The sequence below is a fragment of the Ambystoma mexicanum genome, chromosome 10 (assembly GCF_040938575.1).
Source record: "Ambystoma mexicanum isolate Mex_15411 chromosome 10, UKY_AmexF1_1, whole genome shotgun sequence".
Classification (NCBI taxonomy): domain Eukaryota; kingdom Metazoa; phylum Chordata; class Amphibia; order Caudata; family Ambystomatidae; genus Ambystoma; species Ambystoma mexicanum.
In genome coordinates this window covers 1005449645-1005475355 of record NC_090932.1, presented here as the reverse complement: position 1 = coordinate 1005475355, position 25711 = coordinate 1005449645, and the positions used below count along the sequence as shown (strand labels likewise).

Below are 25711 nucleotides of genomic sequence, written 5' to 3'. Positions count from 1 at the left end.
CGGTGAGCAATTATTTTTCTTTTTACTACTTCCTCCCAGCTAAGCCCATTGGCCCAAGCCCAGCGAATGGCATCTTTGAGTACCTTGTTGAATCTCTCAACTACTCCATTTGTTTGAGGGTGGTATATTGCGCTAGTTTTGTGCACAATGGAATTACCAGTACAGAACCTTTCCATTTCCTTCGACTTGAATTGAACACAATTGTCCGTTCATATACTTCTTGGAAAACCCTCTCTGGCACATATTTCTGCCAAAAATTCTACCACTACTTTAGCATTCATATGAGGTTTAATTAAGACTTCTACCCACCTGGTCAGAAGGTTAATAACCACTAAGCAAAATTGCTGCTTACCATCACAATAAATGGGCCCCAAGATATCCATACCAATTTCATCCCATACTTTTCTTGGAATGTTCGTTATTACCATTGGGTACCTCACACTCACACATGCTCTGTCACTCTGATTACAAAGGATACATTCTCTGATGGTTCTTTCTATTTGCAGGTCACATCCTGGCCACCAAAAATCATCACGTATTCTTTGTTTAGTCTTCACTATTCCTTGATGGCCTTCGTGACCCAAATCGATGATTCTTTGTCGTAGGCTCTCAGGTGGAATTATTCGATCTCCTCTCATAATCCTGTCATTAACTATATTGAGTTCATCTGCAACTCTCCAGTATTCGACGAGACCAGATTCTTCAAATTTAACCTTCCTTAAACTTTCGTTGCTTTGTATAATTTGTTTCAACTGACCCATATTATTATCTTGTTTCTCTGCTTCTTCCCACTCAGTTTTGGATATGGACAGTGCTTCTATGCTCAAAACAACTTCCGGATCATTTTCACTTTCATTATCTGTTTCAGAATTCTTTGTAAGCCGCGACAGACAGTCCGCAGCATGATTTTTCACTCCTGGTACATATCGTACCGTACAGTTGTATTCCTGCAGAAGTACAACCCATCTTTTGATCCTGTTAGATACATTGTCCAAACCTTTATTCATAATGACATGTATCAACGGTTTGTGGTCAGTACGAATCTCCACTTCCACTCCCCAAATGAAATTTCTGAACTTTTCCGTCGCCCACTTGATGGCCAATATTTCTTTTTCTATTGCAGCGTATGATCTTTCTGCACCTTTTAACTATCTCGATGCGAATGCAATGAGAACCTCTTTTCCATCAATTTCTTGGGTGACAACAGCCCCTAACTCCAGGTTGCTCGCATCTGTTGTTATTATGGTCTTCTTTCCACTCTTGAAGTTCTTCAATGATGGTGCTCTTTTTAATTCTGATTTGATATTTTCAAATTCCTTTTCACATTCCCTGTTCCACTCGAATGACTTCTTCTTTAAAAGTTCACGGAGGGGAACTGTATGTATAGCAAAATCTCTTATAAATTTAGAATAGTACTCTGCCATCCCAATGAACGTATGCACTCCTTCCTTTGTCTCCGGTCTCGACATGTTCATTATGGCATCAGCTAGTTGCTTCCTTGGCCTTATGCCGCCAGCAGAAATCGTGTGTCCTAGATATTCGATCTCACTGCGATTGATGTTACATTTGTCTCTACTGAGAGTCATACCTGCTTCATATAATCTTTTGTAGACATGTTGCAATCTTTCATTATGTTGCTTTTGATCAACAGCATGTACTAGTATATCATCCTGAAAACAGATGATCCCTTCCTCACCTTCAAACAACCTGTGCATGATTCTTTGAAATACTGAAGCAGCTGATACCAGCCCAAACGGTAGTCTTCTGTATTGGTACTGGTGTGATAAATGCTGTTAATTTCCTGGATTCTTTGTGAAGCTTAACCTGATGGTACCCTGATGTTAGATCCAGGGTACAAAAATACTTCGAGGGTCCAATAGTGGACACAATCTCTTGTATATTAGGGAGTGGATGTCTGTCCGGGATTACACTCTTATTTAATTCTCTAATGTCTATACATATTCTCAGTTTCCCGGATTTTTTCCTCAGTACAACTAATGGCGAAACCCATTCACTGGCATCTATTCTTTCAATGATCTTCTGATCCTCTAACGATTTGATCTCTTTTCTCACTTCTTCTCTCATCGAGAGTGGGATGTTGCGCAACTTCTGCACTACGGGAACATGCCCTGGTCTCATTTTGATCTCATGAACAAACCCACACAGACATCCAATTTCCTTCCTGAAAATATTTTCCATCATGTTAACATCTCTGGTGGTTTCTTTAATTTCTTGAATTCTCCCAGCATTACTTTCAATAGAATACACAGACTCTTCCGATGCAGCATCCAACTTCACTTTGAGTTTGCTTTGGTGGGTCCAGCTTAACAACAGCGTTCTACCCTTTTTTGATATATATATATTTTCCCATTGGCTTTCCTCTCCTTGAATTTGAGTGCTCCCCATAACCATCCAATGACATCTATTTTAACCTCGCCATACGCTCTGGGTTTTATGTCTGGCTCATGTAGATATTTGTGTTTCTTCCTGTCCCAGAGAGTCTGTGGTATCAAAGTATACTTAGCTCCCGAATCAATCATCATGTGCATGTCAGTTCCATCTACACACACTACGGCTTTGGGACTTTCCATTTCTTGTTCATTTTCCTCGTCAGTTACAACAAACACGCATTCTTCTCCATCTTCATCACTACACTCATCATTTCCTATCCAATTAGTGGAAGCGTTCTGCATTCTGCAACAACGGGCATAATGTCCCTTGCCTTTGCATTTCCCACATATCATTTTCAGAGCAGGACATTCCGGGTTATCTGCCCAATGATCCACGCTATCACATCTAAAACATCTCCCTGTACTCTTCTTTCTGGCGTCATCTCCTCTCCTGCGTGGACTTTTCTTTCTTCCGTCACTGTTGTTAGCTCTGGAACTAGGTTTCTTCCTTTTATCATCATTCCAAGCTAATCTCCCACTCCTTTCCGACTTGTACTTCGTACTGGGATTTCCTATTACTTGAGCTATGGATTCATTATCCTTGCTTGCAGTAATTGTTACATTCTTGTCTTTGGAAATTTCATGTTTGATATCAGTAGTCTGTATCCTGTTTTCCAATTCTTTGACACGTTTTTCAGTGTGCTCCACTTCCTTGGCCACACGTAGGACAGTGTCAAGGTTGGGGTCATCATCAGCCCATAACCTTTCTCTTATTTTACTACTCCTACACTCCAACATGAACTGATCTCTTAATCTCTTGTCTAATTGAGCATTGAAATTACATGTTCTAGTGAGTTTCCTTAAATTGGTGATGTATTGATCAACACTCTCGCCCTCACCTTGAATTCTCTTCCCAAACTTATACCGTTCCAAAATAGTGCTCAATTTTTTTTCGTAATGTTTGCTCATCTTCTTCACTGATCGCTCATATTCATTTAGACCATCACCTTCGTAAGGAAGTAGATCTGGTAGGTCTTCAAATTTTTCCTGCCCAGCTGGGCCTAAACAATGCATTAAAAGGGACTTCCTCTTCTCCACACTGCAATTCTGACCACACACAATGCCAGCGTAATGTTCAAACGATTTAATAGGTACACCATTGAAGGACATGACAATTGAAGTAGGGTAGATGTCACACAGCTGAAAAGTAGTGATTAAAAGTGCAATTGCAGATCTTTTACTGTCCCTTCAAATTTAAATGCACTGGATCCAAATCCCAATACAATAAGATATGCTCAGTCAAATATATGACTCGCTGCAGTACACATAAACTGTTTGTTTAATATCTTGTACACTTTCACTTCCCATGCACCTGCATTCATATACTGAGATTTCGGTAGGAGGCTTGAAAATTGGCAATTGTAATCCAACTTTGTCTTTTTTTCCATTTAAATGTAGTGGATATGTGTCCCAAACAATAATATATGTTCAGCTAAGCAGATCCCTGCTTCAGTACAAATGAACTGTTGATTTGATATCCTGTATGCTTACACTTTCTATGCTTTTGCACTCATATGCTGAGGAATACTGCTGGAGATTTTGACTAAACAAAATGTTGCTTGTACACCGTTGAATACGGTAAAAGGAGGCGTAAACAGGCTAGGGGCGTGTCCGGACAGCATACACAGGAAACAAACACATGCAGGGTGAAAGTGAAAGAGGCACTCACTTAATTAACTGCTCGCTCGCGTTGCCGGAGATCAAGCTGACTGCAGGCGGAGCGGAGCGGCCACAGCTTTTGGGACAGCTGCACAGCCTGCTCACACTCACAAAATTTCAGCCGATCAGACGAACGGAGCGGTCACAGCTTTTGTCACAGCTGCACGGCCTGCTGTGCGTTCGTAGCTCTGACGGACAAACAGAGGCAGGTAAAATGAATCGTTCGGGACGAAAGGGGGCGGTGGGGCCTGGAGATCCTCGTCGCCACTTGTAGTGGTTAAATACACACAACTAGCCGTGTTAATTGATACGTTATTTATTAACGTTACACGCTTAGTAAAGGTGAACAGGCCCCACCGACTGCGGGCAGCAACTGACGAATGCAGGTTTGAACCTCGCATTCTACGCGTTAGTCACCACATTCCATTCATCCTTCTATCACGAGGAAAACTCACGCGGAGCCTCGTGATGAAAGGATAATGGATACTACAGTGACTTGCAATATCTTATATGGGCCCTCATTATAAGTTTGGTGGTCCAGAAATAAAGGTGCTGATAGCCACAAACCGCCAGCCTTTTTGTACCACCAAACTGTTAGTATGCCGGTAGGGGTCCTGATCTGCCGACATGTTTTTCACTGAAGCACTGGCACCGTTAACAACGGTGCTGGTGCTTCAGGTTTCCCATTTCCTCTTGTAGGAAATGGGAAATCTGGTCATCCATATAGGCCATCCCATTTCCTCGAGTCCTTGTGTACTCCATGGGAATGGGAAATAACCATACCTATGGCGCCTGTGATATCCCGGTAGCCTACTGGCATGTTTTACCGGCAACCACGTACTGAGGCCCATTATGTACAGTAATTTATACAGATATTGCAGAATTCCATGTGTTGTATACAGATCAGTGAATCTGGTGCAGTCTTTTATTATATTCAAATTGACAGTACATAACTTGCACCAGGCAAGAACGATTCATGTGGTTGGAGAGAAGCAATCATTGAGGTATAATTATATTCAGTACTGTCTGTTGTATGGGGAGAAACATTAACCAAAAATATATGGAAAAAACAATAGGTACAACAGGAAAGGTTATGGGAGTAGGGGACTATGGGGTCAGGCGGTTGCCCGGGGTACATGTAATCCTACAGAGGTTAACCATAATGTCCTGTGTGTAGTGGGGCATCGTTCACAATGACTCAGTTGACCCTTGCTAGTCAGAGATTACTCCCAAAATCTGGACTGCATCTTCTAGTGTTTCTGGGGTTCACCCCTGTTTGCAAGTGTTAGGGAGAATTTTCAGAAATTTGATAATTTCCTTCTACTTTAGAGACCCCCAGATCTTTTTGTTGGACCTTAGGACTTTTCATTTTTATCCTGGAGAGAGTGAGACCTTTTTCCCACACTCTCATGTATTTTTCATTGATTTGAACACTGTTTCCTTTGGATTTGGAATCTGACAAACTCCATAGGCATCATCTTTTTTCACTGTGTCATACAGCACCTTCAGTGCAGTGGCACAGGGAAGTCTTACATTTCCTCAAGGTTTAAATACCTTCTCTCGGTTAAACTACTGTTTCCAAGTGCAGTGAAGTGAAATTGACTTTACTTACATTTGTAACTTTCGAGACCCAGCTCACACTATCTTGCAATAGGGTGTTGGAGGGGTTACTTAGTATCCCCTTTGTCTACGTTTCTTATGTATCATTTTTATGTTACCCTTTCTACAATTAATGGCTGGTGCAGTGGTTTACTTTTTCCTACCATTGTGTGTTTCTACCACGGGCTGCAATTGCAGCTGCAGTAAAGTAACTGGCTACCAACCAATGACAAAATCCTCCTAAAAACTTTGTCGCTCACCCACAAATCTCTCAACAATGCTGCCCCCAGCTACCTGGCTGAGAGATTCCATAAAAAGACCTCCCTGAGACCACTCAGATCAGCTAACAGAGATCGCCTCTCCATACCTAGTTTCAAACGCTCCACAATCGGAGGCAACAGCTTCTCTGTGAAAGCAGCCAAACTGTGGAATTCCGTGCCTCCCACACTGAGATTAGACCAATCTTACCAAAACTTCAGATCTAACATCATTATGTGGCTGAAAACTAATGACCAGTAAATGATAACTCTTGCTCAAGCTTTGTATGTATTGCTTCTGTAAAATGTCTGTACCACTTGTATATAACGCTTGTGATTAGGTACCTTCTGTATATACCTTCTTGTATTAATAACCTGTATGTAGATTATATACCTTCTCTGTTGTAACTAAGCCTTGCATATACTTGTAACTGCAGCGCCCTGTTACCCCTGGGTATGATGCACATTATAAATAATAAAACAAACAAACAAGAAAACAAACAAACAAACAAAGCACTCATGGGTGCCCATGTTGTCAAAATGGCCCCAGTCTTCTTTTTTCGCCATTTCTTGTTACAAAGGTCCTTCTTGAGATGTACTATGCATGCTAAATCAGGTTTGGTCCCTTTTTTCATTTTGTCTTTGGCAGGATTCACCAGTGAAGCCCGCCTCTGGCTGCAGCGTGTCTGGCAGGGCATTAAGTGAGGGAGGTGCCCGAAACTCCCTGTGCTTAATCCCCTTGGTTACAGGAAAGCACCCAAAGGTGATTGGCTGGCTGGCTGTCCTTGGAGGACAGCCACCCTGCTGTTTGAGTGACAGCTAGGCTGGGAATTAATGGGAGAAACCTGAATAAAAGGCAAATTCTTTTGCTTGGAAGGCATAGTCGACCTCTGGACAACGGAATCCGAAGAAGAACTTGGAAGAGACGCTTGCTGCAACTCCTGGACCATTGTTTTGCCCGGTGAAGCCCTGCTGCAGGACTGAAGCTCTGAATTTGCCTCAACTAGAGAACCCATGCAAAGGACGACTTCTTCCCTTGGTTTAGTGGGACCAATCGACCCCAAGACAAACTCATCTGGAAATCCTCTCGGAGCTGGCTGTACTTCCATTGCTGCTGCAGGAACCGATTGCCAGGGAGAGGAATACCAGAATCGAGTGTGTCATCTTTAAGTTGGACCCGAGCTCCAGGAAGATCCTCCGGACTCCCATGAAGCAGGACTGACCAAGCCTGAGCCACCTCAACAGAGTGCTAGACCCCATATGCGAGGAAAGTCCATAAGGTATCCGAGAACCGCAGTGGTGCTATTCGCGAGAAGCTGAAACCGCGAAGTACTGCAGATCTGAAGTTTGCCCATTGCTGCCGCCGACCTTCAATTTGTAGTGCGCGTGTCCCCATATGTCTTCCCTCTTGTTCTGACGACTGAGGCCCAGGAACAACTGTATCTGCCATACTACAAATGGAACCGAAGCCAGCTGGAACCAATTACTTCAGACCTAAGGTACTGTAAACTAAGAGGTACTTGCCTCTTGTCGTGTAGCCTTTCTTGCTCTCAGTTGAGACTTGTCTTGGTTGCCTTTGCATTGTTGCTTGCAGCTTTGCCCTTCACAAGCCTCCCAGCGTGTGGCCCAAAAGTGATTTCATTTTCTACAAAGGTTTCTAAACTAGTGTACAAGACTTTTTACTTACCTTCAAGGAGTGCTTCAGCTCCCCTAGACTTTTGCTCAATTGACGTTGGCTGTCCTGGCTCCCTGAAAGACTTTTCTATCATCTGACATTGTGCTTTAACTATCCCTCCAAAGAGTCACACATTCTATAACTTGTGTAGCTGGGTTAATTTGCATTGCACTGGGGGGTTCAAAAGTACTTACCTGCTTAAGAATATGTATTAACCATTGATTTATTCCCTAAAACATTTCCTTTTGACACCAAACTCAGTCTTGCTCTGAATGTACCAGTGATATATCAATGTCCACAGTGTGCTAATTATTTAAGTACCTCAGGGAGTTGGAAGTGTCTGTGTGCTATCCCAAATAGGCATCTAGTGAATTTATAGAAACTGAGAGTGTGTATTTTTGAAGTACATGTTGGTGGTACATATATTTCTCCCTTCTAAGGAAGGCTTTTTCAACTGACTGTTAAATTAATAAATAATCGTTTAATCAAGATACCTTGAGTGTAAGTGTTTATTGACCCCTCTTGAGATAAGCCTGGCTGCTCAGCCACTCTACCAACATGTGTAGTGCATGCTTATACCAAAGGTTGGGTTAACTATTGCCAAGAGGACAAGGCTGGTGCAGACTCCCACCGGCTACTGCATAGGATCTTGCCTAACAGCAAGCATCACCTTTTTATGAGCATGCAGAACTTGCATCTCCTTCAGCCAATCAGCCCACAGAGGTTTTGTGTAGTTGTTCCACAAGCAGAGTTTTATTCTCTTTCCCAGCATTATAGCCGTCATCCATCTTTCCCTCATTCCCCATTTCAGCTCTTCACAGTTCACACCTAACATCAGTACTACAAGCGGGCATGACCGTACCCTCCCTGGCCCCAAAATCCACACTACATTTTAATCCACCTCTGTCCGGTACGTCTTTTGTGAACCACCAAAGCATATGGATTCTTGTGCCATCCTTCCTCCCACATGACCAGCACTTGTCTTCTTTCAGCCCCTGCTGGCACAATGTTACTGGCAGCCAACAAAAGAAGTTTCCTGTTTCAGAAAACTAAACATTCACTTCAACTTCCCACCTGGTACAATGCCTCCTTACCTCAACTTTAAGAGATCCGGACTCCTTCAGCTGCATGCAGAGTTTGAATTCCAACATTGCCTTTCTCCAAAATGGAGAGCAGAGGGGGCTGGCCTCTCACCATGTGCACTCCAACAAGGGCCTTTCCATAACATCTTGAAGTATATGATATCATCCTTCCTACCTAAGGTTATGCCTGTAATTAATGTTCAAGAATGGAAATCTCAGCATGGATCCATCTACCTAAACCTGGTGAACCCTCAGCATATCCTTACTCCCCCATGAAGCCCATTTAAGTCTCTTGCCCCTGAACTTTAAGGTAGATGTCAGCCCTATTTATTTCCATGGCCCCAGTGATCCAATGTGGTTCCAGAATCCAGTAAGTGTTTGCACCAAAGCCAAGCACATATCTTGGTGGTCATAGCCAGGATGGCTTGCAGTCTTTGATGATCAGCTGTCTAGTGATCTCTTGCCCCAGTGGGTTCTTTGAGAAACCTAAGGATATTCTCACTCCTACTTCCCTGGGATCCTTTGCCCATGTGGCCAGGGAAAGTTCATCGCGTTTGGATCATGACCCTTGGGATGGAAAAGCGAGGGAAGATCACCTGGGTGGCGAATCCTTGGGAATTGGGAGTGGGGTACCTGCAGGGGAGACATGGTATTCCTCTTTTACTTTAGAAAGTCAACCCAACCTCCCCCAAGCCTTTATGGGCTATTAGACGTCATCTCCCTTAATATCCCCACCTTTGTCCTTTAACAGTACTGTGACGAGGAAGAGGCAACTAGGAGTAATGACACTAACAACTCCCATGTCCACTTTAACACTGGGATGAGGAAGATGCCTGCTAAAAGCTATGGGGGTCAGGCATGTCCTCTTAATCATACAGACCTGCGGCGAAGCCAGAGCGAAGAGGACGCTGTGTTCGTCCTTACAGAAGCAGAGGAGCCACCTGTGCCAGCCGAGCTCTATTACACAGGCAAACGGGCTTTTCAGAACCAGAAGCAGCAACCGGAGCAGAGGAGAAAAGCAGCGAGAGCCGCCGTAGGAGGAAGCCGACGACCAGTGAGTGCTGGCAAAGCCACTCAGAGACCGGGGTGCTCCGGGCAGGCTGCAAAAGCGTAGAGCAGCGCTGAAGGAATAAATGGTTCTGTTACAGATAACATCTGTGATACTAAGTGAATGCAAGAAAGGCACGTTAGGTGAGGCACAGTAAATGCCAATATTGAATAATGAATTGAAAGAAAGTAGCAAATCAAGTCGAATTAAGGACTCCGACTACAGAGTTGAAATCAAGTCTGAGAAACCATTTGTTTTTTGAGGGGCGAACTGATTGAGCCCTTCAATCGTGCTAAAAGGAGAGTAACCTACATACTTGAAAAAAGCTAAGCACGAAGGGGGAAAGAGGGTCACCAAAAGTGTAGCATGAATAAGACCCTAAAATTCAGTGAGACAATTAATGTGTACAGGACAAGGAAGCCAAGTTAAGGAAACTCAAATACCGAGGCAAGATTCTGAGGAGCCTATGTGTGAGCAGGAGTAGTAAGGGTTTCTAGTTGTGCGACCTGTGATGGGTGGACCATGTGGTCTAACAACTGCACCCAGACCAGAGAACCCCAACGTGTTGGAAAAGGTCAAGATAAATATGTAAAGTGCCAAGAAGGAAAACTACCATTGGTGCATTTAAACCTTGGGGAAGGAAACCCTGATCTGAGTGAAGAATTGTTGGAAATTACCTTGAGAACGGAGCCTTGAGATTATTTCTTTTGTGATCACTGTTACATTGAAATTCGGTAAGGGAACTCCAAGACCATCTTTGATGAGACTGTATTGAACCTGGGGAACCAGAGAAAGTTGTCAAACTGTATTAACTTGAGTCCAAGAAAAGGTAACTTGAAAACTGCTGTGAACTTGGGGAAGAGGAGCTGAAGAAGCCCCAACCTGGAAATAGCTCAGAACCTTACTTTTGTAACACTATTCAGTTTATGGTTGACATCCCTACACATTGTTTTACTTTAGGTGTGTGGGCAAGCATAGGTTTTGGACACAGAGAGACTTTTAAGTTGAACTTATTGACAAAGAATATCGTTAGTTTCTTAGGTAGGGAAATCCCACCTTAGCATAGTTGAAGTTAGACCTTAAACCATCCTGACATTTAAGTTAATAAAAGCAGTTTTGTTAATATTGAATCTGTTTTCTGTGTCTTGCTTCATGATGCCTTCACAGATCATTGCACCATCCTCGAACAACTTCCAAGTATTGCTTCACCCCTGGCACAGCCAATCAGATAGTTGACTCAAGATGTATGTGCCACATTGGACTTTTCTAAGTCTGGCAACCCAAAGCCTATTTCTTTTCTATTCCCCTTCAATACTTTGCTGGCTTGCTAGGTGCAGCTTTGGGGGGAAGATTTAGAGCGCAGGACTCACAAAGATGCTCCAGTTCATCGTCTCCCTTCTTATCTCCTGTTAAATAATACACATTGAAGTCTGACTCTTGTATAAAAGGCCTCTGGCCGACACGCTGGAGACCTGCAGGCACATCCTCCTTCCCTGCTTCCGCTCCTCACCTCAATGCAAAATGTTGACGTTTCTCTCTAATCAAATTCTATTAAAAATGTACCAGCAAGATGTGCAGCTGTTACCCAATAGCTTGATTGCAAACATTGGTCCCAGAAAAGAGAAGCGCCTAAACAGGAATTGTACAGCTCCACACCTCAGTTATCAATTCACATTTAACCCATTACCTGCCTCATCTTCCATTTTATACAGATGATATTTATTGCCCACCATGAGAAGAGATTTAAATCATGTCAATATGGTGCTGGATCTTCTTTCTCTCAGAAAGAACTAGTCAGTAACACAATTGTTGTAGGACAGTTATATGGCCCAACCATTCAATATTTTGGCCAGGTATACAGAGATTCAATTTCATGCCCAATCTTACATAATTTTAAAAAATCTGCATGTTTAACAGCAATCCTGTATGACCAAAATCATTGCAAAAAGAAACAAGTATGAGAGTCTGAGAAGTTTTGAGTTCGATGTATACAAGAACCTACACTGGGAGAAAGGAGTGGGAGCGTTAATATGGTCATAGCATGCTTCAGCTGAGCTCCCACAATGCCCTGTTCTAGGGTTTCTAGGTCACATGGGCCGTGCTCAAAGGCTTAGGCTTTGCTGGAAGTGCTAGCAGATGCAGGTTTCACAAGTTCAAAAAGCAATGCAAGCTCCAAAATAAGGCTATTATGCACAAATCCTTCGGAGAGGCTGGTCAGTTCTGTTTAGTTCTACTGTGTTTGCTCTACTAAGCTAGGCCCTCCTTGTCTGCTGCATAGTTTACTGGGCTGATACCATTGACTTGTTTTTTCAACATTTTTTTTTTCTTTTTCTTTTCTTCTTTCTCTGATCTACGGAGATTTTGTGTCTAACTTGTAAAAATCACTTTGGTGATTATAAACTCGTAAATAAAAAAGAAAATGATGCATTTAATGCCAACATATTGTCTAAGTAGCGCTAAAATGATTCAATCAGTATAGATACAAGGGACCAATTATTGGCTGAAATATAAAGTTGCCTGCATCTTTGGGTAAAAGATAACAATTTCATTTAAAACAGAACAAAAGAACTCTTAATCAATCATACATTCATGCACATATTCTGTAACAGGTATACGTGTTCACTGAGTCACACATTGCTCACACAGACTGGTAGGGTTGGGATGAAGTTAGCCAGCAGAGACTATGGGCCTCCTTACACGGTAGGCGATAAGGGTTTACCGGTACCGGTAAGGGCACCTGTACCGGTAAAACCTTACCGCCTTACTTTGAGGTCCCTTTGCGGGACCAGACCTTAACGGCTGGTGTAGACCAGCCGTTAAAGTTGGGACCCGCAAAGGGACCTTGGTGCTAATTACGGTACCGCAATTTGCGGTACCGTAATTAGCCCCTTCCCCATTCCCATTGAGCCCTATGGGGCAAAAATAGGAATGCGGAAGGGCCATGGAGAAAGGGGGAATTACCGCCCCGCCAACCTTGGAATAGGGTGGTAATTCCCCTTTTCTCCATGGTGGTACCGGTATGGTACCGGCGGCAACCATGGTGCTAATAGCACCATGGTTTACCGCCTACCATGTAATGAGGCCCTATATCCTTATAGACCGAGGGAGGGGTCATTATCTCAGGATAATCATCTGCCACCAAGTTCTGGCCTGAGGCGAAGCCGAGGGCTATAGGTTGGCGAAGGGTTATTATCCAAAGCGATAAGGACCCCCCGCCTCAGGTCTACAAGGCTATTAGCATATGGTGGCAATAGTAATAAAGGTTTGGGAATTTTGTGGTGAAGTGAAAATGTTACTTTAATAGCGAGTAAAGTAAATAAAGAAACTGGGCTAGTAAATTACATGTGTTTTTATTTTGTAATATTTAAATAAGGTTGTCTTTATAAGTTTAAATCACCAAATTGGTAATACTGGTGCGGGTTTAACATGAGCATGCTTTAGGTGTCATGTAAAATTAAAAAATGTCTTGCCAAGAAAGTGAACGCCTTTTCCACTGATCCAGCTTTCTCTTTGTTGTGTTAAATAGGATTCTGCAGCATAAAAAGCTTATCCTAGATAGGAAGTGTCGTTGAAAAAAATCTTGCCTGCATTGCTGTTTCCCTGTTTGCTTTTGAAGACAGAATATTCAGAATGCATTCAATACCAGTAGTTATTGACTGTACTCTGAACATTCTGATTGGCAGAGAGGAGGGCAATAATGATCTCCATGACCTAATAATGGTTAACAGACATGAGCACAAAAAACAAATAGGACCCTACACGGGCCACCAGACCTGAACCAAAGGCCCACAACGTTTGTTACACATAAGAGTTCAGGTTTCAATTCTTACTTACACAATTACATCGAGCCAATCTCACTGTTCTTACCCTCCAATATTCGCTAACTATCCCTTCTACTCTTTTAACAGCCTTATTGGCTGTGGACATCCGCATTAATTGCAATATATTTACCTACTTATTTGCTTTCCTGTAATCCTGGCCTATTCTAGATAGCTCTGTAATTTAGAGAGTGAAAAAGAAGTAGACTGGGAAAATAGTTACCTGGTTGTCTACTAAATGTGAGAAAAGGAATAATCAACATGACCGAAACTAATTATCTGGCCTATGCAGAGGAACTTATGGAGTGTATTTTTGCAAACCTATCCATTTTAGGTCCAGTCGAATTACATGGTGCAATAATGACGGAATACCTCAGTTCGCACACTTCATTCACCTAATGGCCTCATAATAAGGATAGAACCACACATTTTTCTTGATCAGCTCCAATTCCACAAGGAATTGAGCTATATTGCTAACAAGTGCACCAGAGACTGGTTAATCTGAATTATAAGTACAGCAAAGACGGTCTATGAATCAAAACAAGACTCCTTGCAAAATCCATCAATATTGGCAAACTATAAGAAAAGTCTTGATGCAGCCATGAAAGAGTTTAAGGAATTCACTCTAGGTAAAACAAAATATTAAACTCACAAAGGACATTGCTGCCTTTTCTCATGAGAAAATGTATCCATATACTTACAACACATATTATGAAGAACAGAACAGCAATGGTGAGAATAATAACACAGGTGCAAATCAAAAAGTTACTTCTTCAAATCACATCCTAGACCAGAAAAGTGGACATTTTCAAGTGCCGGCTTAGATGACAGTAGTGCGGGTCCATCTATGAGTGGATCCATGTAGCAGTTCCCATATAGAAGTGTTGATTTCCAAGAAAGAAATTCTAATAATGAGAATAGAAACGCTGCACTTTTTTTTACACCAATGAAGCAGAGGCAGAGGGAGATGGCAGAGGAAGTGGCAAGACAATTCACGACGAATCACCCGCAGCAGGGGCCACGGGTGGAACCAGCAGCCGAACCTGTAGAGAGGCTAGAACCCTTCACAATAACTACATCCCTGAATAATTCAGACTCCCTAATCCTAAGCCTCTCAAATATTGTGCTCATTGCAGATCAAACCTGAGTACTAGGAAGAGGGTACCCTCTGCCAAGTATGATCCCTTTCAGACTCCTATCGAGATTACACAATTGGTATGCAAAATTTGTCTCAAACAATACTTTGGGGATAATACATTTGAGGAACCTACTAGTGCCACAAGTCTCTGTAATAAATCTACATTTTACCCACCTCCATCAGGGGTAAGTGCATGATCTATTACGTTTGCAAGAACTATGTTTAAAACCCTTGAAGTATTAGACACAACAATGTGACATCATTTTAGTAAAAAGAGAAGGTTTCCCTTTAACAAATCCATCACCACAAAACAAGCTGATAAGGGAGGTGTTACTGTGATCATGGACACTGCAGTCTATCAAGATATGGTACAGGTTCTCCTGACAGATCATAAAAGCTACAGACATTTAGCTGAGGATCCCACTGCAAGCATAAAAAGATGAATTAACCCTATCAGAGAGGAAGCTGTCAATGAGGGGGTACATCTGCTCTAAGGAATATGAATTCCTTAGCCCTCAACATCCTAAATTCACAGCCTTCTATGCGCTGCCAAAAGTACACAAGGGGCTCGAGCCACCACCAGATTGACCAATTTTGTCTGGCATTGGCTCCATCTTGGAGCCAGTCTGAGTATTTGTGGATTTCTTCCTCAGAGATGAAGTATTGAAAATGAAATCCTATACGAAGGACAATACGGCTGTCCTCTGTATAACAAGACAGGCAATGTTCAATCCTTAGACCCAGTTCCTGATTACTTTAGATATTGAGGCTTTGTACACTAAAATTCTGCAGAAGGAAACTTTGTTAGTAATTGACAAGATACTACGGGAAACAAATCCACCACTAGAGATACCTGTCACGTTTGTAATGCAATTAGTAGAAATTGCTTTGACAAAGAATTTTGTTATTTTTGAAGAAAACTATTATGAGCAGTTCTCAGGTACCATCATGGGGGCCAGGTTTGCTTCCTGTTTGGCATATTTATATGTCTCTGAATTTGAGAACTGTAGTATTTACAATACAAACAATCCTTTTGCAAAAAACATCTTCACTGGTCTAGCTATATAGACAATGTTTTGCTAAATTTTGAAGGTACTGAGAGACAATTGGGCACTTTTCTAACTGGGATGAATGTACAGAATCATTTCCTCCACTTCACTATGACATGGAGCATATCGGAAATACACTTCCTGGATCGAATACTCACAGCTAAGGAAGAGGGGATATTTATGTCCGTATACCACACAACAACGGATATGAATGCACTGTTACAGTTGCAGAGTTACCATCCAAAAACTTTTAAAGAAAACTTACCCTTTGGGCAATTTCTTTGTTTCTGCAAGAAATTGCTCTACGGTGAGAGAATTCGATTCACAGGTCAGTCTTTTGGCTCAAAAATTGTGGGCACAGGCAAGAAAAAGAGCCAGATATTCCTAGAGAGACCACCCTCATGCAACATTCATCAAGAAAAATCACAGATGAAAAAATCACTCCAGTCTTCCACTATTCACCTCTAGTGAACCGCCTAAAAACAGAGATTTTGAAATTGTGGCTTTTTTTGAAAGTAGGTAACAGCAATATACCAACCCCTAGATTTGCCATCAAGTGAAGAAAGAATCTGAGAGACTCACTGATTAACAGAAATCCAGAGATTGAAGTGCCCACACAAGGGACACTTTGGAACCAGCCGGCACCAGTGGGATATTCCCCTGGTGGACAATGCACAGTATTCCTTCACACAACAAAGTACCTTCATAGAAATTGGATGTAATTTCCCATGGGTCCAAAAGTCTTTTACGAACTGTAACACCTCAGACGTGATATACTTGATCACGTACCCCTGCAGACTAAATTACATTGGGATAACATCTCGCCCAATAAAAATCAGGATTGGAGAGCATCGATCCTGTATAAGAACAAACAAAACTCACAGCTCTGATGGTGGAACATTTCATGAATCTTAATCACACTTATAATGATTTGAGATGGACCATCTTGGCAATAATAAAAGTCCCTAAAAGAGGTGGAGACATTGCTGCAATAGTATACATGAGGGAATGGCTATGGATTTCTTAATTAAAACTGATGTATCCGGTCTCAATGAAAAAAAACAGATGTCAAACTTTGGCGACCCTCTAACTAATTCATACAATGAAGTATGGGAACACATCCAAACATCACAGCTGATATACTTGAATGCGTATCAGTATGTGAATACAGCTATCATCACTAACACAAGAGATGGGCTACCTACGTTTCATGGTGACGATTATGCATCCTATGTTCTACTATAGATAGTCAAAAATATATTGTATGATTCCCAGATTGGGAACATTTAAAACATAATAAATAAATAAGAAACAAAAAAACAACGTAATTTGATATACACACAACACATATTTCAGTATTAGTGACCATACACGGGAGCACTAGGAGTTAAAAGTACACAGGAGCATTAAAAGTACACAGGAGCACTAGGAGTTAAAAGTACACAGGAGCACTAGGGGTTAAAAGTACACAGGAGCACTAGGAGTTAAAAGTACACGGGAGCATTAAAAGTACACAGGAGCACTAGGAGTTAAAAGTACATAGGAGCACTAGGAGTTAAAAGTACACAGGAGCACTAGGAGTTAAAAGTACACAGGAGCACTAGGAGTTAAAAGTACACAGGAGCATTAAAAGTACACAGGAGCACTAGGAGTTAAAAGTACACAGGAGCACTAGGAGTTAAAAGTACACAGGAGCACTAGGAGTTAAAAGTACACAGGAGCATTAAAAGTACACAGGAGCACTAGGAGTTAAAAGTACACAGGAGCACTAGGAGTTAAAAGTACACAGGAGCACTAGGAGTTTAAAGTACACAGGAGCACTAGGAGTTAAAGGTAAATTGTCAACTGCCTTTGCACATATCCCCCAGGTTATGGTAGCTGCACTATATTGCCTATGCAGAGACAGAGATGCTTTGCTTTCTCATTGTCATTCTCACTGGAATCGTGATACGAACAATATGATGAGTCTGAGTACTCGGGTTGTTTTGCAACCAATTATCATTACATTGACCGGGCGTCTGTTGATTTAAACAGACGCTCATGAATTGCATAACAATGTTTATGTAAATCGATGTCAGCTGCACCGGTTGTGTAGTCGCCCGTTTAGCTATCCTAAATCAGTGCATTAGCTATGAGTTTGTCCAACAAAAAAGAAACATACATCTATTGCATGTAAATCCTGATGTGCAGGTGGGAGCCTGGACCATAGGGTGACCAGACGTCCCGGTTTTTCCGGGACTGTCCCGGTTTTTGCTGCTCTGTCCCCCTTTCTCAAGATTATGTTCCCATTGGAAACTGCAGTGGTCCCGGTTTTTGGTAGTGTGTCTTCATAGCTGGCAGGCATAGCTCGCAAAGAAGAAATGCTGCATTTTACAAATTAAGATAGTGTTCGTTTGTTAGAAATTGATTATAAAATGTGTTTATTTTAACAGTAACACTGAAACCGCCTCTGCTCCAAACGCTACTTAAGTGTAGTGCCTTGAAAGTGCCACTTTCAAGAGTTAGTCCTACTTTTATGTTAGTTGCCCTGTCCCGGTTTTTTACTTTTTAAATCTGGTCACCCTACTGGACCACCTCCTGGCGCCCATAGAGATCCGTGCTAGAATATGCCATTTAATAATGGCAGCCTTGATGGCTGGACGCATTGCGGGATCGCCCGTTTATACAGACACACACACATGCGCAAATGAAAAATGACATATTACGAGCCCGCCCAACGTTAGAAAGATATATATTTATTGTTTGTTCCGCATTATGAAAGGGCTTATTTAGAGGCCAATCGAATCGGACTAGGTGAGCTAAACATAAAAATACATATTACAGCCCCCACACGCGCCAGCAAATCTTTCCTAAAAAACACAGAATAGTGGCAGTGTGTGCTTTGCTTCGGCAGCACATATACTAAAATTGGAACAATACAGAGACCATTAGCATGCCCCATGTGCAAGGATGACATGCAAATTGGTGAAGTATTCCATATGAAGAAAAAAAAGAATAGTGGCAGTGTATGTCTATGGCCAACTTCTTCGTATGTGGCGACCCCCAGAACTTGTTTTGGGGCAGACAAAAAATCATTGATCGTTGGTGGCCTAACTCTATTTTGTATCACAGACGCAATCACAAGATGGCGGCCGTTCTGACTGCCTTCTTGTGTTACATTTACTGTTGGTAGAAACATGAAAACTTCTACAATTGCACACACTTTTTGCCATGCGGACACTCTGTATCGAAACAATTGGTGCTGCAGGTTGCACAAGACTTCTGAAGTCTGTATCTGGTAAGCAGTTTTTTAAATGTATGAAAGTTTTCCCTTACAATGAATACAATTAAATTGCCACTCCAATAAACAATCTCTGTACCATCCATTGTTTTAGATAAATGCAACAGTCAATTCAACACTGTGACCACAACCCACGTCCATACAAAAGGCATGATTCAGTAGTGCTCTGATTACTTACCGGTAATCTTCATTACTCCTAGTCATACTCTTCCTCGTCACAGTACTTACTTCATGAGGCACCCGCCTCCGACACAGGACCTTCTTCTATTTCTTTAAATCCCTATAACTCCTCCCCCACATCCATGTCACTCAGTTTCATATTACCAAGCCGGAGCATGGGACCTTCCCCGCAGGGAGGGTGAGGAGGGTCGTCAGTACTGTGACGAGGAAGAGTAGGACTAGGAGTAATGAAGATTACCGGTAAGTAATCAGAGCATTACCTCCACGTCCACTCTTCCTCGTCCCAGTACTTACTTCATGAGGTATACCAAAGCATCAACGGGGAAAAGGTCCCAATGAGACAGAGCCAAAAACAGTGCAGCAAAACACACCCACAATAACTCTTAAATCACATCCCCACAGACAAAAACTCCAACCACAAAGGAACCAACCCCCGAGTGGGAGAAACTCAACCCATAGCGGTTGATGAAAATGCCTAGACCAGCCAAGGCGGCAGCCATACAAATCTCTTGCAGAGAAAAACCCTCCTTACATCGGGCCAGGAAGCCGCGAAACCCCTGGTAGACCGCCCCTGATTGTGCGCAGGCACAGGCAGGCCAGAAGCCACATAGGCCCTAGAGATCACAACCCGGAACCACCGGAAAATGGAAACCACAGATGCGTTATGCCCAGCCCCAGCCAAACCACAAGCAATCAGAAGACTATCAGATTGGTGGAAAAGGCAAACCAAGCCAAATACTCCAACGCGTCCCGCCGGACATCAATGTTAAGCCGAGCCACCTCCTCAGGCGTTCTTGGATCATGAAAGAAGTCACGGAGAACCAGACCCTGAGAGGTGTGAAACCCGAGAGACAACTGAAGGGAGAAACTTCGGACCACACCCCGGCACCACCGAGTCTGGCAGCACCCTCAGGAAAGGAGCGTGACATAAGAGAGCCCCAATCTCCCCAAGCCTACGGGCAGAAGTGAGGGCAATAAGAAAAGCAGATTTCAGTGTAAGATGTTTGATATCAATCTCAGAAATGGGCTCAAAAGGAGGCCCATGAAGGAACCGTAATACAAGAGGGAGATCCCAAAAGGAAAGCCCTTTATCAGCACAAGGAAGGGAAGAAGAAAAACCCTGGATCAACTTCCCCACCAACACCTCCCCATCCAAGTGACCGTCAGAGTCCCCCAAAAGGAATTTCATGGAGGCCCGCTGAGAGCGAAGCCTGGAAAAACTGCCAGGCCCCTGTCAAAACCCCTCCTGGAGGAACCGAAGGATAGCAGAGGCCAGAACGCAGGGGAGGGATCCCAGACTGCCCATACCAGTCTCGGAAATGGCCCCAATGTCTGCCTAACACCTTCAGAGTGGAGGGTCTAAGAGCATCCATTTGGACTCAACTACAGGATCTGAGAACCCCTGAGATATCAACCTAGACTGAGCAATAGCCACACCGCCCATTGCATCCGGTGGAATTCTAACCGCAGATCCCCTTGAAGGGGACACGGCCACCTCGGAACCAGCCAAGGTTCCTAGGAACGAAGCTCCAACAGAGAGGGGAGCCAACTCCGGCGGCACCAGAACAGAGCTAACAACAACACAGTCACCCTGGACACTCAGATGCGCCAAACCACCCGGGGCAGAAGGGGAATAGGCGGAAAGGCATCAAGGAAAACCCCAAGGCCACTGTACAGAGAGGGCGTCCATCCCCCAATCCCCTCAACCTGAAACCGAGAGCAGAAGAGGGGAACTTCTGCTGAGGCCGGGGATGCAAACAGGTCTAGATCCAAGGACCCTAATCTGACACAGGTCACCGCAAAGACCTGGGCCAACAGGACCAGTTCTGCAGAGGAGTGAAAACCGGCGTCTGAGAAGATCCGCTTGAACATTGTCCACCCTTCTGATACGTGAGGCCAGCAGATACACCAGATGAGATTCCTCCCAGGTGCCTATCAGCGCTGCCAGAGCATTCAAGGAACAGCCGGAACCCCTTTTGCAGTTCACATATGCCAAGGCCGTCGTATTGTCCGATCGGACCAAAAACCGCCGACCGTCCAGCAACTCCTCGAAGTACACCAGAGCTTGCACAATGGCACAACTCTTGCCAATTGGATGATCAGCGGCTCTCCCCAGATCTCACAACCCTTGAGCTGAGAGGACCCCCAATGTATACCCTTTCTGCTGGTGTTGGTAGTAGGAGAGGTCACAGGAGGAAGGACCATGCACACCTCAGCCTGTAGACCTGAAACCCCCCGCCACCATAGCAGGGACACTCGCAGCGCTGGGGACACTGAAAACAAAACTACGAAAGCCGAGATGTCGGGAGCCAGTGGGAGAGAGTATAAGACACCAGGAGACGTAACCGAAGACAGGCTCAAGGAACTGGAAAACATGCAAGACGCCACGTGCCCCGTAACTTCAGCAACAGGTGAGTCGAGACATACTGCCTTCTGAGAACCCAGCCCAGAACAGCCAGCAAGCGCCCCCCCTGCACAACATCCAGAGTACGCTCTCCCCAGACGTCCGGACAAGCAGTGCAGGGTCTTGAGACCCATAAGCAGGTGACACATCCTAGAAGGCATAGGGACCAGGAACACCCGCAAGTAGAAAACTTGACCCTGAACAGGGAGAGGAACGGGCAAGACGGTAACCCACAACAACCGTTCGGAGAGAACGGATCCCATGGCCAACTACTTGGACCGTGAGCTGGGTACCAAAGTCCTAACCATGCAAACCTGGACAGGAGGAGACAGGAACGGCAACTGATACCCCCTCCAGAAGGAGCCCATTACCCAGGAAGCCGAACCCCACCGGTCCCATACACCTCCGAGAAGATAGAGACGAGGAGCCAGGGAAAACCGCCAGTCACTGCACTTGCACCAGAGGGAAATCACAGGACGTTGAAACAGGCCTGCGCCACAATATAACAGCATGCTTGTCAGCCCACAAAAAGATTTGACCTATCAAAAGGAAGATACTGGACAGCCCAGAAGTCCAGCAGACTATGGCCCCCTCAGCCGACAGAGGAGCCACCAGGCTGGCGTCAAAAGGGCAGAGTACTGTCACAAAGCGGGGCAAAGCAATCCATCCCGGAAGCCGACATCAAAGGCAACCCCCTACCTGAGGTATGCCTATACTGGAAAACCCACTGAAGTGAAATCCCCCTCCACCGGCACCAGGGGCTCTGAGAACCCCTCTAAGCACAGACATGTGCCACCATGTGCCCTATCACTTCCCACAAGTCTGAGAGGAGGCGTGAAAGCAACACGTCAGCACCGGAGGACCTAGGGCCTAAAAGAAGAGACACTGGGAACCCCCTGCATGGCCGTTACTTCCATGATCATTTTCCATAATCCCATGCCGGACAAGGGAAAAGCAAATCAACTCCTTTGACTTTCCCTTGCGCAGTTTAGAGGAAGAGGACAGGACAAGGAGTCTGCGTCCATAGCTAGCACAGACCCAAACACACCACTAACACACCACATGACTGAGAGGTGGCTTGAGCCCTGTATCCAGTAGCTGGTAGCCCCATGCTCTAAATCGTTCCAATGCATCGGTCTAGGAAGGATGAAGGACCGAGTCAGCACCGCTGAGACTCGAACCCGAAGTGTAGACTATGCCAGGCCGGTACCCTTCCGGCCGCTTGCAGATGTGTCCAAAATCTGCGCCGTATTCACAGGCAGCACGCAAGGAATGCAGCCAACATCCGGTGCATACTGGGCTGTGTGTGTCTGAGGAGCTGGTGGTATTGACATGTCTGTGACAGAACAGAGCCCCGCACTTTCAAATACTCTGTCACAGTCACCCCACGACAAGAAGCAGAGAGTCCTCACAACAAAAAAGGAAGGCTAGCCCAGAGTGCCAAGTGCTTGCCATCATTTCCAATAAAGATGTGTACACAGAGCACGAGGTAACGGCCTTTCAAAGGAGTCAAGATGGCCATACCAGCAAGAGAGGGGAAAACATCAAGCACAGTCCTCCCCTCTCCTTACCTTCCCCCAGAGAATGCAGCTGACATCCGGTGCATCCTGGGCCGTGTGTCTCTGAGGAGCGGGTGGTATGTGGCATGCCTGCGACAGAACAGAGCCCCCGCACTTTCAAATACTCTGTCACAGTCACCCCACGACAAGAAGCAGAGAGGCCTCACAACAAAAGGGAAGGCTTAGCCCATACTGCCAAGTGCTTGCCATCATTTCCAATAAAGGTGTGCACACATAGCACGAGGAAAACGGCATGTTGAAGGAGTCAAAATGGCCATACCAGCAAGAGAGGGGAAAACATCAAGCACAGTCCTCCCCTCTCCTTACCTTCCCCCAGATAATGCAGCTAACATCCGGTGCATCCTGTGTTGTGTGTGTCTGAGGAGCGGGTGGTATGTGACATGCCTGCGACAGAACAGAGCCCCCGCACTCCCAAAGACTCTCTGCCACTGTCACCCCACGACAAGAAGCAGAAAGGCCTCACAACAAAAGGGAAGGCTAGCCCATACTGCCAAGTCGAATCAAGATGGCCAAAACAGGAGGAGAGGGGAAAAACATCAAGCCCAGTCCTCCCCTCTCCTTACCTTCCCCCGGGCCGTGCAGGACCCGGAACACAATGCTCACGCTGCGGTCCGGAGCCCAGCAAAGGACCGAGCGAGGCAATCCAGCTCAACTGTGACCCCAAGCCCCGCAGGGGGCCCAGGAGCAGTGCCGCACCTGAGGGAGCCGAGGGCCCCGCCACACAGCCCCCCCCCAGGGGGCCAGCAATCGGTGCTCTCTGGTGCCCCGCACCGGGAAGAAAAAGTCCAACCTGCCGGAGGCAGGAAAAATTTAAACTGAGTGACATGGATGTGGGGGAGGAGTTATAGGGATTTAAAGAAATAGAAGAAGGTCCTGTGTCGGAGGCGGGTGCCTCATGAAGTAAGTACTGTGACGAGGAAGAGTGGACGTGGAGGTAATGAGTCTCTACCATTAATCTATTTAATAAAATCACCTAGCATGAATAAGGAGTTTTGTGGGCACCATTGATATAATATATCTCTCTAGGTGCAAGCAAGAATCAATGAGTTAGAATTCAATGTGGCTGCTCCAATAGACATTTAATGGTGAGTGCTTACCAAATTAACTAAGACAGCCAGTGGTTATGTTGCTATACTGTATTTACATTGGTTAAGGGTAAAAACAACGGTCTTTGTTTGTCTTTAGGAACAAGATGGAGGGTTGTGGCATGCATTTTTTGACCGTATGGAAGTCAGTAAGTGACTCTAGGCATTAAGTTAGATGATATATATTGGGTCCTGATGAAAGTGGAAGACAAGTAATTGAATACCACTGAAACTGGTCGACCATCGTAACAAGGGAAGCCTAGCTAATTATTCAGACACCCAGAAAATGATTTTCTTTAAATTATAAACTTATTGTTTTTATAAATGAGCAGAAATAAATGTACTTTAATCTCCTGCTGTGCTCACATCCTGGTACATATCCAGGTTTGTTAACTTGTAGCAACCACCATAATGGTGTTCATTTGAGTCTGATTAATCTGGGCTTAGACAAGCTTTTAGGGTCCATTTTCCATCACTATCTCCTCACCCCAGATAAGCGGTACATCACCGGATACTAGGGCAAGTTACAGCAGAATGGATAGTTAGCAAATGTTGGAGGGTAAAACCAGCGAGATTGACTCAATGTAATTGTGTAAGTAAGAATTGAAACCTGAACTCTTATGTCTGTAAATCTACAGACATTACATTCAGACTCTCACTTCGGATCCTGGGTGAGGGAGTCCAATTTTAAGATGGTGATGAATAGAGATGGAGTCTCAGGAGATTCATGCGTCTCACATAGACTTGAATCTAAAGGGCACTTGCAATGTATACACTCCTCCTGCACAGGCCCTTGAGCCACAACCCCTCTGCTCAGGCCCAAGAATCTTGCTGCTTTCTTGGTACCAAGTGATGGGTTGTGGGGGGGAGACCCACACTCCGGGAATGATTCTGAAGGGGATTTGCATGTGTAAATGCACTCTATGTGACAAAATACCTCACAGTGGTTGCAGTTTTCAAAACCAGAAGCCGGGAGCTGCATGCACAGAGATGGCTAATTGCGTGAAAATCATAGGTCCAAAAACAGTGCAGCCCTCTACCTGGTATTTGCCAATAAAGAGACAACACAGAATGGATGGTGGTATGCCAAATGCAAGGCAACCCAGCTTTATTGGCAGTATGCAATGTGCAAAGCAGGCTGGGGAGAAAACAAAATCAACAACAAAGTTCTCTCTCTCAAATACTTGAACAGAAAACACAGTTTATATAATGCAAATTCGTCACTCTGATGTCATCATAATCATTGAGCTATGAAAACCTATCTCTACTGCGCATTGGTCCTAATTGCTAAGCAACACATAGTATCTATATGTCCCACCCTACTGATTAGGTAACTCTCTAAGGTCCCACCCTTAAAACATCCCATACAAATGTACGACCTTATCATGCTTGAATATTATTAGTAAG

At 44.3% G+C, this 25711-nt stretch overlaps 1 protein-coding gene and 1 non-coding gene across 3 annotated transcripts in view; both read left to right on the top strand.

Annotated features, from left to right (window-relative positions):
• The window catches only part of FAM131A (family with sequence similarity 131 member A), an 827483-nt gene that overhangs the window by 66498 nt on the left and 735274 nt on the right, over window positions 1-25711 (top strand). The window lies entirely within an intron of this gene.
• On the top strand, window positions 18652-18759 carry LOC138496850 (U6 spliceosomal RNA). Its single transcript, XR_011278314.1, has one exon. It is a non-coding gene; the product is annotated as a U6 spliceosomal RNA (small nuclear RNA).